This window comes from Aphelocoma coerulescens, chromosome 4 (genome assembly GCF_041296385.1).
Source record: "Aphelocoma coerulescens isolate FSJ_1873_10779 chromosome 4, UR_Acoe_1.0, whole genome shotgun sequence".
NCBI classification, from domain to species: domain Eukaryota; kingdom Metazoa; phylum Chordata; class Aves; order Passeriformes; family Corvidae; genus Aphelocoma; species Aphelocoma coerulescens.
The window spans coordinates 70356630-70370850 of NC_091017.1; positions in this window are offsets into that span (position 1 = coordinate 70356630).

Sequence of the window (14221 nt, forward strand, 5' to 3'; positions counted from 1 at the left end):
CGCACTGCAGGGATGGCCGGCTCGGCCGGGCTCCATGGACACAGGCGGGCTCTCCGCGCCTCAGTGCCCGGCTTCTTGCTCCAGGGTCACTGCAGAGGTAGCCCGAGTCCGAAACAGCCGAGGGCCGGACCAGCCGTGCTGGCTCCAGGCTGGCCACACACAGAGCCTTGCGTTGCCTCTGCACTCAGCTCTCATTTTGTCCAGGTTCTCCTCACACCCATGGTAGCTAGACCCCATTACTCTGCAGCTTACCTGTGCTTACAGAGGATGCTACATGGTTGGAATGCTATTTTTAAGTTATCTAAAAGGTGACATTTAAAATTTGATAAGATAAAGTTTGCCTCATTCTCACATGTTAAATGTTAACATAAGATATACTTTTATTTCTTTCGATATTTTGTTTGGTTTTCCATCAGCCTTTTATTGCTTCCCAGGTATTTGGGGGGAGGTGGGGTTTCTTGTAGATAAAAAAAGAAGGGGTTTGGGGTTGTATTTTAAATTTTATTTGGTTTTTAGTCATATGTGTCAGGGGAGGTTTAGGTCAGATATTAGAGAAAGGATCCTCACCCAGAGGGTGGTTGGGCACTGGAAGGGGCTCCCCAGAGAAGTGGTCACAGCCCCAAGCCTGACAGAGTTCCGAAAGCCTTTGGACAATGCTCTTGGTCATGTGGTGTGACTCGTGGGGATGGTGCTGTGCAGGGCCAAGAGCTGGACTCAATGATTCTTGTGGGTCCCTTCCAACTCAGCATATTCTGTGATATGAGCAGAGGATTGCAAAAGTAAAATTACATTTTAAATGATGCTGAAGCAAAATAAGAAAAAATATGAAGAATCTATTTTAAAATGTTCAGCAACTTAAAATGTGGGTTTTGTCTTGTAAAATTTATCTGAAGCAGTATTACTAATCTGATGGGTTTTAACTCCATTCACTTTTGTAACAAGAATGTAACTGAGAGAGCATCTAATAAGGCAGTATTCCCAAAACATTGATCATTGTATCATTCTGAGGCTTGTTTGAATAAAAAGCGGCAGCTTTCTTTACTGATTAGTCATCTAATACTTCAACCTAGTTTTAAAGCTTTTAACCTTCACGGCGGTACCAGAGTAGCTTCTGTGGTCAGAAAATAGCGCGGTAGTGCAATACTTCCTGCCAATGCCATTTATTAGGGTTTCTCTTGGTCATTCACAGAACTTTGTAGTATGAAGTAGCAAAGAGAATCCATCTTCTGATTACAATAGAGAGGGGTCTTGGTCTGTGAAACGAAAATCCCTGTGTTTAAAGTACAACACAGACTGACTAAAGCTGGAAATGGTGTTTGGTGGTGACCTTTGATTAATTTGTAACTTAAACACAGTGCTGTTAACACCTGCCATTGGATTTGAAGGAGTCTCTATGTAAACAGAAAGACCATTTCTGAGTATGAGGAAGGCATTGCACTGGGAGGGCCTAAGGAAAATCAAGTTTCTTAAACTTTCTCACAGCTGCAGCCAACAGCTTCCTCAGGTTTCTGTTGCACAAAGACGGAGAGCTGTGTACAGCCTTGGGCAGGCTGGGTAACACAAGTCCCATATGAAGACCACAAGGAGGAAAACTGTTTGAGTGTAGCTCTTCCACCGATTTTGGTGTGAGTTCTGTGTCAGAACATCCTGACTGTTGGTAGAAATTACAGCGTTTATTTTTCTGCCTGACTAAACCCAGAACTTTCAGTCTCCAGAGAAAGCAGATTAGTGCATTAAGCTGGTGTGGGGAACCTTCCTTCTGTTGGCTGAATATGCCCTGTGATTTCATTTTATTGGGTACAGCCCGTGATTAAAATTGCTGTGTATGTTATTACTGGATAGCAGAGCGTGTTAGTGGGTGGGCTGCCAAACGTGTTGGAAAGGCACCCTTGGTCCTTTGCAAGGAAAATATTCCCCACCCCCAAACCGAAGGCTAAGCCCTGATACAAACTGTGTTACAGGGTAACAGGCCCTTCTCTATGTCTTTTCTGAGTTGAATTTCGCTTTTGTACAAGCTAAGCTTTCTGTGTGACCTAATTTGCATGCAGTGATCCAGCTGGGAGGACTTGGACACTCGCTCATTCCTCCTGGAAAAGCTGTGCCCAGTACTTTTTAGGATCACTCTTGTGTAACATTAGGAAATCATAGTTATTTTATGAGACTGCTCTTTCTCAATACTCTCAAAGTAATAAACTCAGTATTTGAATCAGAAGTTTTTATCAATTCATGTAATACATACTCTTGAAATTATAGAATCATAGAATATCCTGAGTTGGAAGGGAACCAGACAAAGGATCATGGAGTCCAGCTCCTGGATCTGCACAGGACAACCCCAAAAATCACACCATGTGCTTGAGAGCATTGTCTGAATGCTTCTTGAACTCTGGCAGGCTTGGTGGTCATTGAAGCCACCCACTTACTTTGAATTACAGTAATCTGCTGTTGTGAGGAAACATTGCAACTTCATTTTTTCAGTAAATATAATCTTAATATAAAAAAATCCATGCTCTTATCAAAGAGAATGGTCATGTTGGTCTGACATGGTCTACTTAGGGAGAAAGAAATTCTATTTTATCTCATTTATCTCTACATCCTTCATAACCTTTTTTTTCTTCAAATTTGCATATGGCAAATCGGATTGAAGGGACTGTAGTTCTGATAGTGCTTCCACCTCTGTTCTTCTAAAATACAGAATTTGCATAACCTTCATTATGAAAAATAGTAAGTAATTTTTAGCTGATCTAGACTCCAAATCTAACAGACTTATGAAAATACTTTTTTGTGAGTTCATTAACCAGCTCACCCAGAATTCTGAGAAAGACACTGTTCTTCAATGCCTTGTGGCTCTGCTTCCTCCTTCCTGGTTCTCTCTTTTTTTTTTAATGTGCTTGCAAAGCCTTGGCTTATTTGTTTTCCCATTGCCTTCCCATGTCTAATTTATCTGACACTTGGCAAGTCTCATTTCCTGGCCTTGAGACACCTCTGGCCATCAGTCTTTCTTTCTTCTTTCTTGCACAATCTCTGCTTATACCTGATTTCCCGTTTGTGACGACTCACTACACACTTTGAGCTGCTCCAGGAAAGTTCCTTTCCCTGCTTTTTATGCAGTCATGTGGCACAAGGAGTCATAAGGAGCCCAGTGTAAGCTGTGTGCACCAAAACAAGCACCATCCAAAATGCAAACCCAGGGTGGGAATAAGAATAGGGTGCTTGGGTTTTTTTTGTTTTGATTATTTGTATTCTGCCAATTACCCTGCAAAAAATGTGGAAAAACATGCTCAGTCTCAAGGAATGAAAGCATTTGTGTCCAATTTCAGATTCTTGTTTTGTGCTTGAAAAGCATCAGAGAATCATATAACTACAAAAATACAGAAGTGACAGATTAAAAGCTGGTACTGTGATTCCAACAGGACTCCTGACTGTGGGATTCAGGACTGGGTTACCTGTTTAAATATGCAACACACCTAATGCTTTAAATATGCTCAGGCCTTTCTGTTGTTTACCCCAGATTTGTGATCACTTTGGATTTTGTTTGCTGCTCTTTCTTTTAGCTGCTCTCCCATGGGAATGCAGAGTCTGGCTCCAGAGACACTATCAAGGGGGCCCTAATGGGGCTTCTCAGTAACAGGGCAGCACACATCAATAATGGCATACTTCCTCCTTGCTCCAAGAGGTAAAAGGATTCTGACTGTTCTCCTCAATAGGCATGCATTAAAATGACAATAAATTTAGGTAAAAAGAGGGTACTTTTCTCTCTTTGTTCACTAGAATTGTCAGAGAAACATGAAAAACATTTAAATTCCAAAGATAAAGAGATGTAAAAAAGAGCAAATGTTCTCACGATTAGCAATATTCTGTTGTGTTTATAGGACTTTTACCAAATCTTTGGTAAAAATAAAACCTCCTTCTTGGCTTTTCTTTGTTGTTTCTTAATGCTGACAAATACTGCAATTAATTTGTTACATAACCAATTCCAGGGCCCAACTGTATCCCTGTAGAGACAGAACAATCCATTAGGGACGGAGGAGGCATGCCAGAAAAAGCAAGGCCTCGTGAAGGCATTTTGCCTATTTCTGTCGTGCTTTCCAGCTGAAGCTTTAAGGAAGTAAACTCACTAATACTTCTCCAACATATTTGGCTGACAGCTAGTACATCCCTCCTTGTCTTCAATATTACAGAGCTGCTGATGTGCAGGACAAGAGTAAAGTGATCTGTCTGAGGTCGTTACTGTCGCTGGCAACACAGATTATTCCATTTCTTTTTTGCTGTGCTGCATTTGCAAGCAAATTGTATCAGTCCTCTACAGCAAACAACACTCTCTCCTGCCCAGCTCTCAGTGTGCCAGCGCTGTGGAAGCAGCAATAATTTGGGTTTGGCATCTACACTACTGAGTTCAGTAATGGGAAGCTCAGGGATGTCCATTTGACTAACATCTTTTGCAGTTGCATGAAATATCTAGAAAGAACATGAACAGTGTTTGAAAAAGAGTTTCATAAAAGTTCCAGTAAAGTAGTCTGTCTCTAGCTCATCTTCAGAGGAAACAACCACACTGTGGATAGCAGGGATTTTTGATCCTCATGATTATGCTTTTTAAGTGAGAAGGCCATTATTGAGACTGGAAGAATGTATTTTCCTTGACTTGCCTGCCCTTGTCAGCAGAAAGTATCAACTTTTCCCACATGACCTCATCTGCTAACCTGTGTTCTGGCAAGCCCAGTGAGAAACATCAGTTTCCATCCTATGTTCCAAAGGAATATTTCCTTAAAATCCAAACTGTAACCAGTTTCACACTAAGCATATAATTAGAATGACAGTAAACAGCAAATCTTTAGTGACAGTGAAACATGTCTGCAGGTAAAGTGCTGGTGTTTTCACTTTTGAAACTGAGCAAACAAAAGATAGCCTCAGCTACAGGGGCAGAGAATCCCAAATAACTCCCTGCTAAGCCTCCAACATACGATTCATGATTTGAGTGGTCTGTGCTGTGATCTCCTCCTACTCCTTCCAGTCTGTTGCAGCAAACTGCACGGTAATGGAAATCATCAGAACAATTCCAGTCTGCTGCTGGTGACTAACAACATTTTCATCTTGTCAAAGAGGTATAACTTACATGGCTGTGAAGTTTCCAGAAGGAAATTACTACTCACGTAACTACAGCCCTTTTAAGATGGCTCACACCAAGAAGAGTGGAGGGCAAGTCATAAAACCCAGCACAGGAATACAACCTTTCAGAGCTCTTCAGCTCCACACATGCTTATGAAGGCATGAACACCAGCAAGCTTGGTGGCTACAGGTTTCGGTACCATGTAGGAGGATTTAGGTATGAAATCAGCATCAGAAGACTGTGAAAGCAGACATGTCACAGGAGCAGGCTTTATTTTGAATGCAGCAAAAGGAGGAGCACCCCAGGGCTGAAGGCTGCAGCAGCACCAAAACCCTTCTATTGTGAGGAAGCGTGGAGCTCTTGCAGACATCTGCCTGGTGGAGGGACCTGGTGGAGGGACCTGCTGGTGTGGGTGGCAAGTACTGCTAGGGAAACCAGGCAGTTTCCAGCTTTGGTCCCTAACAACAGGACACTGATTCACCCTCATCCTGCTCTTTGACCTTGATGACATCCTCATGCCCTTTTTCAAATTCTTCTTTGTATGTGGGCTATGTTTGCTCTTGTTGCTCCCACAGTTACCTTCAAATACTTATTAACAGTTTAACTCTCTTTAACACCGCTTTTAGCATCTTTCTGGCAGGTATCCTCACTGCAAGCCTCCATTTGAACTGAGCAAACCTGAGCAGATATTTTACATCCTGCAAGGATGTAGAATCTATCACATTGTCCTTTAAAACACAGTGCATATGCAAATACATATATAATAATAAATTTAAAAGGCTTAAAAGCAAAGTAAAATAGGCCAGAACTGTTGTTTAAAAGCAACTTGCAAGAAGCAAAAAAATTAATAGTAAATCCTTTCCCAAATGCATCAAGTGCAGGAAGCAAACCAAGTAATCAGTAGAGTCAGTATGTGATGAACGTTTAAAGCTAGCCTCAGGGCAGATAAGATCATAGGAGAGCGTTACAGAAAAGCTGAATAAATATCTTACTTCTCTAAGAGAGTTAGGGAAGTTCCCATGCAAAACCCTTTCACCTGAACTGTATTCTCCCAGGAATTCTAAGTTAATATAGTCAAACTGTGGTGTATAACTTTTGGCTTAAAATCAGCATTTTATCTAAGAGAAAGGTAATAACTTTGATTGTGATTTTCTTTCATTGTTCCAAAAGTCAGGATTCTACAGGCATGGCATCAGGACCAGAGTGAATTAATAAAGAGTGAAATAAAACAATTAGGGGAGGCAATAAAGGTAATGTGTTACAAAGGAGTCAGCATAGTTCTTAGAAAGAGGACTTACGCCTCACAAGTAAATCTGCTGAAGTTCCCTGAAGGAGTCACTGGGCATGTGAAAAGGGAGATCCAGCATATACAGCTTACTCAGATTTCTAAAACACCTTCAGTGCAGTTACTTACCAAAGCGTTTCAAGAAAGAGTTTGGGCCACCAAGGTCCAAAAAAATGGCAAAAAGATGGGAAAAAGAAGTCAGGATTTAAACAGAGAGTTTTCACTGTGAGGAAAGGCATTTTGCTTCCTTGGGAACTGGCACGGCACTAAAGCTGTTCAACATAGACATAAACAATTTAATAAAAGTACTTTAATGCAACACTTACTGTGAGAAGGGAGATGAAAAAATGTGCTGGTATTGAGTTACTTGGGGTAGTGAAGATAAATGCTGGGTGTGGGGAGGGACTTTATAATACTGAGCAACAGAGCAAGCTGAAATGCAGAGCACACAATTGCAAAAATCTTCCTAACAGCAAACAAAATGGTCTCTGAGCTGGTTGTTACCACTGAGGAATGAGAGCTTGGGTTGTAAGAGTTCCAAAAACTGGCAGCAGTTCCATACTCAGCAATAGTACAACTGCAAACAGAACATTAGTGACTTATTAGCAAGGGAACCAAGAACAAATCTGAGAACAGCCTCATGCCATAGTATAAATCCATCAGGTTTCATAGCCTGGAAACTTTTTAGTGCAAGATACCCCACAGCAAAAATGGCATAGGAAAATGCTACAAAATGTGGTGATTTTGTGATTAGGCTGTAGATCTCCTTGCTTCAGGATGCTGTAGATGTTAGGAGTTCAGCCAGGTTTCAAGTGAGCCTGGGAAAACCTGAAGCAGAAAAACACATCATCAATTGAAAAAATATAACACTTCTCCCTCCACAAAGTTCATTACTTTGAAGGTTTTGGAGAAAACAAGTACTGGGCTAGTTGGACTTTCCATAGGACCAATATAAACATTCTTACATTATCATCACTGCTCTTGAAGTATTTTATACTAATTATTTCTTTGTCATTATGAGAGTGCCTCAGCTGATTCCTCTGTAGTCACCTGATGAACCGTAGATTGGCTCTTAGCACCTGAGTCATTGTGTCATATTTCGTCAGGCTCAATCCACTGCCTGGTACATTCACCATGAATTTTGCTGGGACTTCCTTCAAGACCCAGGTGAAGCTAGTACAAACAGCAAAAACTCAGCAGAGGTAGAACCTCTGATTTTATTTTTACCTTTTCTCCAATTCTTAAATAAGAAATATCTGTGGATTTGAAATAACTGAATTATTGTGACATAGCAGTGCTAGCAGGATGAGAGAGATCAGAACTATGTAGAAAATCGTCTCACCCTTCAGAAAGGTGGTGGAGAGGACAGCTATGTCTCAAAAGGGCACAGACAATGAAAAGGGAGCTGAAAGCTCCTTAGAAACCAAACGTAACAACCGGAAGACACAATACAGTCTTGTGATTGTGACTGCTGTGGACATCTGTCCAACAACTGTGCCAAGAATTCAACTAATAAGCCAAGAACACAGCCAGAAACGAACAAAGGAGTGCTGTCTCCTTGGGGAAGCTGTCTGGTACCCGGCAGTCTAGCTCTGAAGGGCACACACTCTGTGACAGACATAATGCAGAGGACTCCCGATCCCAACACCCCACTTTAGGTTGAAGAACGTATTCTAAATGCAGCGTTTTCAAGAGAAATACAATCATCAAACTGTATCAGTCCTAATGAAAACCTTGAACTGAGAATAAGGAAACAGGAGAGACATGGGTGGCATTGCCTGTGACTCACATCTTGACAATTTTACTATCCATAAATCAACATGATGGTTTGCAAGAAACAAAGTTATTTAAACAATAAATTATATCCATGCCCCACATAAGCCTAAGGCAGAAAAATGTATGACATAGAATGGATCAGTATAAGCAAGCACAAGAGATGTTGTGGAGTTACAGAACAGAGCTGATGCCAGGACCGTGGGTTGTGAAACATTTGGGTATGAAGCAGGAATAAAGGAGGAATTACACCAATCTGATCTTTGAAGCCTATCAGTCAGCTCTATTATTTATCTGCATATCAAGAACAGGTAATAATGGTAAGAAAAAATGGTAGTCACAAAGCATACAGTTAATCGAAAAATGGAAAGTCTGTAGGAAGACTTTTAGAAAATATGTGGGCTACTCAACCGCCAGTGAAACAAGGTACCAAAAGCTTCAGTGCAGCATGAGATTGTCTTTGCCTGCAAGCTCTCATTCCTACTGTCAAAAGTCTGAAGGGCTTGAGCTGTTCTAATCTCTCTTTTGTAAATGGTCAGTGTTTAGTTTGTTTCTCTCTATTTTTTTAATATTATGGTTATTTCTGCTCTTGGTACAATGATAAGCCAGTTCATTTATTTTTCCAAGCCATATATTTTTCGAAATTGAGCCAACCACATATTTTCAGCATGATATGAATTTTCCTTCACCTTACTTTACATCACCAAGTGTAATGAAAGCTGTTTTCTTACTGTTTGTAAAACAATTTGAAATCTTCTCATGACAGATATAATATATCCAAATAATTATTCAGCCCCATTCATAGCTGAATCTTCTCCAGTGCATCAGGGCAGAGTTATCTGGTGACATGTTGGATGGCTGAGAAAAAGAAGGCATTTCTTCTCTGTTTCTGCTCACACAAAACTCACTGATGCCACAAAACATTTCCAGTGATTTTCTCCTCCAGGAAAGTGGAGAAAATTTTGCCTTGATGAAAACTGATGTGTTTGCAGAAGTAGAACAACTCTGTTTCTGATGTGAACAGACTGGTGCCTGAGAAAGTCTTTGCAGTTTCCTCTTTCTCCTCTTGTGAAACATCTCTTCACATTAGGAATAAAGGACAGCAAAACTGAGGTGACAGAAGCTGTAATATAAAAGGGACATTCATACAGTGCTGCAGCTCCTTGCTCATGTAATATCAATATGGCTCCTTCACTTCAGGCCATGGTGTGCATTGCTAGGTATGCTAACACTCTCCTCTCCCTGTCATCACTAATGTCCATAAATTATGTGAAGAGACTGTAGGCCTCAGTGGTGCAAAGGACAGAAAACTGCTGGTACATTCTGCTTTTACAAATAGAGCATCTAAGCCTAGATGCTTAGATATAACATCTAACATATCCTGTACAGCTTAAGAATAAACCACATAAAGGTGTGGCCACAGTGGCTACATTTTGACACGCAGTCTAGAAATGTTACCTTTCCAAACAAACTAAGCACAAAGTTAGGCTTGGAAATAATTATTTCAACATATGGGAGTCCTGCATCAAATACAACAAGTGGATTCAACTCCAGATTAGTATACAGAAACTTAAATGTGTCTGTGTGAGCTAGCTGTGGAATGTTCCTTTGTAGTGGAGTTCTAGGTCTTGATTTTGGCTTTCCTGTTACACACATAAATGGCTAATGGTATTTAAGATGCTGCACCAGCGACACCTGCACAGGGAGGGCAGCTACAACACAGGCCCTGAGCCCCAGGGGCAGCAGCCAGGGGCCAGGTGAGGTACCTGACCAGCCACAACGTGCCTCTGTTGAGGCAAAAGTGTCTTGTGCCTGGTCAGTATTTCAAAAGAGCCACTCAGCTTATCCAAATGCACCTCCCTATTCCTTATCAAATTAGTAGGGTGCGTTCCCTAGATTTCCATTGGTTATAAAGGCAGCTTTATTTTGCAAATAAGGTATCTTCACTTAGCTTCCTCAATTATGGTGTATTAATCTGACTCCTGCTCAATGGGCTTAATTCAAATACCTAACAATTTGCATTTTTTTGCCATTTGAGATGCCTTAAGGTATCCTGAGCTTTCCCAAGAAGCTGACAGCTATGAAATAGGAGCTGCACAATGCACTCCTGTCCTTGGAGCTCCAGCTGCAGACATGGCCCCGTTGCCCAGAGCACCTCAGATGGCACTTGGTGCTCATATTTAGGCAAACAGAAGTTCCATGTGTCCATGGGCTCTCACTTTATCTTTTGCCCTCTAATTCTAATCAGTATACTTGATTTATTAGAACTATGTCAAGCCTAGGTTCTGCTACTGTGCTGAAGGCAGGGTGTATCAGCCATTTCCTCCCCTTCTTTGTGTCTCTGTGGTCTGTGCAAAAAGCCCCTCCTCTGCATCCTCCACTGCCAGAGAGGTCACAGACACTACAGTGAATGTCACGTTCTCAGGATCTGGCAGGCTCATGCAAACCCACAGCCTGACCTCAAGGCTTTCTGGACATCAAAGGCTTGGTTACCTCCTTGCTGAAGACATGTTCAGCTTGTCAGGGGATCAGTCAGTGCACCAGCAGCAACCACAGACAGCTCACTCACATGAATATCCTCAACATAGTAAATTCCTTCAACCCAAACAGGCTCAGCTACTCACAGAAGTGTTTTTCACCACAGCTAAAACCCTCCATACAGGCACAGATGGTCTCAGCAAACAATTACTGAGCCTTTGTGTCTTCTGGGTTGCAGGTAGCTCAGGTCCTGCTATGCATGAGTGGCCTTTTTTCCAGAAAGCCCCTTCCTGAGTGGATTGTTTTGTAGCTGCCAGAGACAGGTTTTCATAACAGGTTGCCACTGGGTGGGTGACTGCCAGCACACGGCAGAAATCTGTTAAAAGAAGAAGTTGGTAGTGAAGTTAAGATAGCAAGTAGAAATTTTAGACATGCATTAAGAACAAAATAACCCCTAGCTATCATAGAAGGCCCATTAGTCAAAGGAAATTATATATCTGCTGATAACAATGCAAAAAATGCAGAAGTACTAAGGACTTTTAGTTTATATTTGGAGGAAGGAATATGCTGTTCCCACATCACATGAAGATGATGAAATGCAGTCAAGTTAGCAAATAAGTCAGGTGATGGTAAAAGGCATCTCTTGGGATACTGTTACATAAGCCAACCTGCATTATATATATATATATATATATATATATGTATATATATACACCCAGGAACTGTGAAAAAACAGACTGTGGAGTACCTCTGGCCTACCGCAACTTCTTGATAGATTTTGGCATTAACGACATTAAATGCAGGTAGTGTGAAATTCCAAAAGACTGGAGGAGTGAGACTGTTGTGCTGACATTAAAAACATGCTAATACTTTGGGGTGGAGGTCTGTGGGGAAAAAAAATTAAGTTTGTCCACCTCATGTATAATAGTTGCAAAATAGATAAAGAATCTGATGAAAACATGAGCATGTATTCAGTGTTTCAGCCTTGACATCTTGATACAGATGGGGTAATACAAAATGCAAATAACCCAAACAGCGCAGAGATTCACAACCAGTTGAAAGATTTCAACAAGTCCTCAGTGAGGCTCATCATGGAATGGTATGGGAGTAAAAAGAAAATAACCATGGATAAATTTGCAGATGACACAAAGATGGAGTCCCAAATAAAGATGAGCCAGAGATATTTGTATTAGTGGTATGGACCACTAATATATACAGAATGGAACAAATTAGCTAAGGAAGCAAATTATCCATCTGTTGATATTAGGAGATTAGGACCATTTGTTGTTCTGGTAACAATGCCTCAGGTAAGCACAAAATATGCTACACTTCACTAGCACCAATTATCTTTTAAACAAACACAAGCTTTGCTCACATGCCTTTCTGACTGAGTGGTGATATTTGCATGAACATTTGCACAGCATTACAGCTATGATTGAAAAGCCTGAGTAACTTCCCTAGAACGTGCTTTCTTTTCTGTCCTCCAATATTTGTTATCCTTGGTGTGGCACTTGAGACATTAGAATTTTTTCTGGGAATTTCCTTGAGTAAATCTAAACCTGTTATCACCTCTCAGGCAGTTTGCTACAAAACGCTAGAGATTTCTCCAAACCAGATTAGATGTCATGGTAACAAGGCTTTGGCACCAGCAGATCCTTTTCCCCACTGGATCTGAGTCTAAGGCTTCCATCTGGTGAACAGTCTGCTGTCAGCACAGCTACTCAGCATCCTGACTCCTGGTGAGAGTACAGCAGTCAACAGTAAACACTCAAAAGGACACATCCCCTACTTCCTGCAAAGGCATTCTTTCTCCCAGATGGCAGGTGGACATCATCTTCTTTGAGGACTGTTGTACAGAGTTTCTCCACCACTGCTCCTTTAGGCTTCAGGTTTACCAACATTCATTATGCTTTTTCCTAAAGATTTCAGCTCGATTTGACATACTTTATTCTTTTCCCCAGATCTTCCTATGCATTTTCATTCCAGTGCTCCATAATCTGCTTCTGAATTGTATTTTATGTTTTTAAAGGACAACTAAAAGTCAAAAGAAGGAGAATTATTCATAAGTACTGATCCTTGTTCAACCCTGACAGAATTGATTACAGCTTTGATGAACAGCATTGCATTTTCTTTCCTCTATGTTTTATATGCATGTGGAGCTAACCCACTTAGAAATGTCTTTCTTTACCCTACTTTATAGTCTGCTTTTTACACTGCTGTCTACACTGCTTAATCTTTTCACTGGAATATATGTTTGCCAACACTGGCAGCTACATTAGAAGCAATACAAAATACTTTTTCATGCTGGTATTGCAAAATAAAAACCATCTCTGAGCAGTATTAAGTAATTTTAATATTAGAACTCATTAAATACATGTGATCTAGATAATCTAGGGTCAGAAACACATACTCTACCAGTAAATAACATGGGGAAAATTTGGCCCTTTTCACTTGTATATCCTATACAAGGGGTCTCCAGGACACATAATGATATGGGTTAGCAATGGCACATGCAAGTAGTGAGAGTGCTACAGAATGATTTTGTGGGCAGCATGGAGAACGTATTTACACAGACAGTGTGCTATTGTGTAGAAATATCAGAGCTGGCTCTGAACAAACTGGCTCAGAAAGCAGATGCAGAGTGACTGCATTGGTATTGCTTTCCATTTGGGCCAATTAGTCCAGATAGTACACAGGCCAAATCAGCTGGCACAGAGCTCTACAGCTCTTCACACGGGTTTGTTCCTCAGCTTGCTCTCTGGGGGCCAGCTCTGATTATGCTATTTGAAAATCTGTTGTGCCACAAAAGCCTACATTTACTGCTGCACAGCAAGTCTCTGTGAGGTTTATAGAGTGGCTATAAACCCTTTTATTGGAGGGAATGCAGCCTGGAGGCTGCAGGAGGACAGTGTGTTTTGTACGTGGTGTCAGACAATGAAGTGCGTGGAGAACTCCATGGACAGAAACTGCAATGCGAATGTCCGGTCCTTCTTCCCAGGATCCCCTCTCATGAACATCTAGACAACAAGGGTTTGTACCACCCCAGACACATAAAAAAGACTTGAACCTGGATTTCCCACAGTGTCACTGCAAACACTGCCACCACTACCACTGGAACAGACAATACTGGGAAAAAAAGCTGTCAGATTCATATCCCACATGGAAGAAGCTGTGTCCCAGTAACACCAGCTGGTGCCCAAGGACAGGTGTGTTTCAGGACATGGCCTATTGGCTACCATGAGCAATTCATGTACTCCTAGAGCTGGGAACTTATTCCTTGGAATCAGAGCAGTGCTGAGTTTGCCAGTGAAAGTATTTCCCTACAATCTGGCATTGGGCAATGCTTTGCCTCAGGCTGGCATTTCCAATCTTGCAATATCACCCAGACTGTCCGTGAAAGCTGAGAACTGCTTCATAGGGACACCTGGGTTCAGGTGAGGTTTGTCTTCACCTTGTCACGTGCCAGAGAGCTTCCTCACAGACACTGGGACACACTGCTTCCTCTGCTGCCTTGCACAGCACCACCTTTCAAACTGGCCTGTGCAGTTCCTGTGGACAACATCCTCTTACCCTCTGGGTAT